This window comes from Leptosomus discolor, chromosome 9, assembly GCF_034619465.1.
Source record: "Leptosomus discolor isolate bLepDis1 chromosome 9, bLepDis1.hap2, whole genome shotgun sequence".
NCBI lineage: Eukaryota > Metazoa > Chordata > Aves > Leptosomiformes > Leptosomidae > Leptosomus > Leptosomus discolor.
Window position 1 is genome coordinate 20,774,115 of NC_141399.1, and position 3,523 is coordinate 20,777,637.

Consider the following 3,523-nt stretch of genomic DNA (forward strand, 5'->3'; position numbering starts at 1 on the left):
AATTAAGTGTACTTCAGAGAAAACAGTATGTGGACACACTAGGGCTGACATGGAGAAATACAAAGGCAAATAACGTATTGTCTTGTAATGGCAAAACTGATTTGTCTCAAAAGGAACTCCAGTAAGCAAGTTGATTCATTTGCTCTTCTTTTACATTTCTGAAAAACAAACATCTACAGAGGAAAAGACTTAAAGTAGGGGTTCTGAGTGCAAGGGTAAAGACACCAAAAACACCTGAGTTTTAACAAAGTACCTCTCTTTAGCGGGTCACTTCCCCTCTTTGCCCTTTCCTCCTGCATTCCAAGGTGCAGGACTACCACTTGGGCACACTGCGGCGGTGTTCTGAAAACACTGGTAAAACTTGGAAACTGGAGGGACAAAAGCCTGCTAATGTATTATTTCTCTCTGCATTATCATTACTCATTGCAGGTATTATCTACCACGTACTTGAACTGATGTATCTTAAGTTTTTGTGCCATTAATAACATTGAAATAGTGCTCAACTGGAATTCCACCAACATGGCTATGTCTTGTAGTGTAACTACAGCTTGCGCAGACATACCTGGGTTGGTTTTAATTAGCTACCTCAAGGACTGCTAGCAGAGCTCAGCGACCTTCAGAATCCATTGAGGATCTACAATGACGACCAGGTGTTCTATGGTGTTTTACTATGTAAATAACCTAGTTTGAAACTGCATCAAGGAATGCCTGAGGTAATTATACCTTCAGTGCTACAGCTCCCACAATCCCCTCACCATTTCTTTTTTGATGTAACGTGAAGGAGCCAGGAGAGCACCACAGGCCTGAAATACATTTCTTTTTCTCTGGGTCCTGTAACTGCACTGGGTGGCTATGCTTTGTCACAGTTCCTGGTTTTTGTGACTCCTCAGTGTTGGAGATAAAAAAAAACAAAACCAAAAAAACCCCACACAACTAAGGTGAAGAATCTATAGATTGTAAATCGGTGGGTATACTATTCTGAACTGTGCAGATACTCTCAAATAAAAGATAAAAGTGGCCCAAGTTCACTAGATCACATGATATTAAGAATAAGCTAGGAAAATACTGGCACGTAAGGCTGTTGTCAAACAGGTTTGCCACTGAAAATGGGAAAATAGCCATCCTGTCTCTTTTCATGAAGATGACGGACAGCAATACATTAACTAATACAAAATTTCTTCCCACCCTATCTTTTATCATCCCACTTCTGTAGTTTTTGCTTGTTTTTAAATGGCATCTAAACCCTACACTGACTTCACATCTTTGTTTGTCTCAGCTCCCCTAGGTCACGCCTACTGTGCTGATCATTGCTCTGCCAAAGCCCACCGAAACACAATTCCCCTCCCAGCTTCAGCTCCACCCCTTGGCATTGTCCTTTCCCCAGGCATGCCCCAGAGCTATCAGCTCTGGACTTTCACATATGCCATCTTTTACAACTTGTAAGTTTACCAGGGAGTGGGAATGAAATGGTAAAAACATTTTACTTACTTTGAGGAGGAAAAAAAAAAAGCATCAGGCAAGTATTTCTTGTTAATATTCTGGTGGCTATGAAAAGTTAATTAAATTCAGATCTGAGGAAAAAAAATAGCATTGTTTGAGATTCACACTAAAATTGGGTGCCAGTAATACAAAGGTCTTGTAAGCTCACGAGTGTTTGTGACAACAGCTACATCTTAGTGCTTCAGGTTCCTAAAATGAAAGGCTGCTATAAAAGAGAGGATATTTTATTCTTGATTAAAAGAGTAAGCATGACACAAAAGATCTATCCTGTGACCTAGAAATGTCTGCCGAGAGAAATTAGGTTTAACAAATTCAAGGCAGTGAGTCCAAGAATACTGAATGCACGTGAAAATACAACAATTAAGTTGTGCTACAAAATACTATTACTATTTTTTTCAAAAACTACTGTGCCATTTTCACTTCTCAAAAGATACAATTATCATGTTTAAATAAGCCTGACAGTTTTATATTTTTATGATACTCAGACCCTCAAAAATGGAGCATGCTTATGTAACACACACCTCATTAAAATTTTAAAGCTTTGGGGTTTTTTTCTATCATCAGGATGATACCATTGCTCCATACCATAGTTTTTCTTGACTCCATGGTTTATCTATGTAATTCCATACACATACTAGAAATGCAGGAAATCTCACATTGCAACTGTCATTTCACCATCCCAGACTGAGAAACAGCAACCCAACAAAGGAAAAAAGATTAGAATAGGACTGGAGTGTGTCACTTGGTGGCTTTTTTGGAAAACATGTTTGGTTCTTCAAACCACGCCAAAATATTTTAGAAACTAAGCACATCAATGTCTTCAGGAATAGGACTGTAATTAGCAAGAAAAGTGACTTAAGGTCAACAAAGATAAAGCCATATATATGTTGTTAACAGACAAGAGCTTGCACAAACTTACCCAGCTGTCAATAACTGCAGATGTGAATAAACAGACATTATAACTATTAAGAGGTTTAATTGCTACATACAGTCTGAGGGAGGAAATCAAGTTACAGACACAGTATAGACAACAACAGCTCTGTATAGTATATATGACTCCAAAGAATTGCCAAGACAGGCAATTTTTTTTTTTTTTTTTTTTTTTTTGTTCACATAGACAAGATATTAAATACTGTTTTCCATGCACAGGAGTCCTGAACTGAACACGTTGGAAAAAAAAAAAAAACCAACTAATTACCAGGGCGGGGGGGGCAGGCAGGGAGGGAGACAACTTGAAAAAAACAAACAAATGAAAAAACAGTGTTGTGGTGAATTTTTGGGACCGATAAGAGAAAATATGTGGAAAAGAAGATCTAGTTAGAAGCTGCTGGAGGTCTTTAAAGCAGAACGTTAAGGTGAAATCCTAGTAGGTTTGACAGGGTATTAAAGCAGACTGGAACAAGACCAACCCCATCTAAGCACCTCCTTAAAGTCTGGTGTTAGAGCCTTTAATCCTGTGGGCAAGGAAGGAGAGATGAAGGTATAAAGAGCTTTTAGATCTTGCCCGGTATTAAGTGACATACCAGCAACCGGAAAACAAAATGCTCTTTAAGTAAAGAGGTGATAGCAAACTACCAGAGCAGACTTGGTAGCCTGGTCCGAAGCCACACAGAAGCAGTATTTTTGCTGCTTTCAGGCCAGGCTAACTGCTTCTTATTGCGGATACTCTGCTGTTAATGTTACACTGTTCGCTCAAGATCAAACACCCTCTTGCAACATACAGCTGCCCCTGGGAAAACACCTTATTGTCTCATCACAAACATAGTGTAACCTTGTGTTTTGTCCTTGGGCCTGTTAATTAGGAGAGCACATCTTAAGCTTTCTGACACAAGCCCTGTATGACCATCTTTAAATAGGGAAGAGAATGTGTACTAACCTGGTTTTCAGCTAAACTGCCATCATCTGCCAATGTACTTCTGTGGAAAAACCTTGAAACCTTCCCCATTAAAACTTTTAGTTCACCGAGTACTAGGTCTTCAGAAGATAAATTACAAATTGACATAAACTGGTCATGCTTTATGTT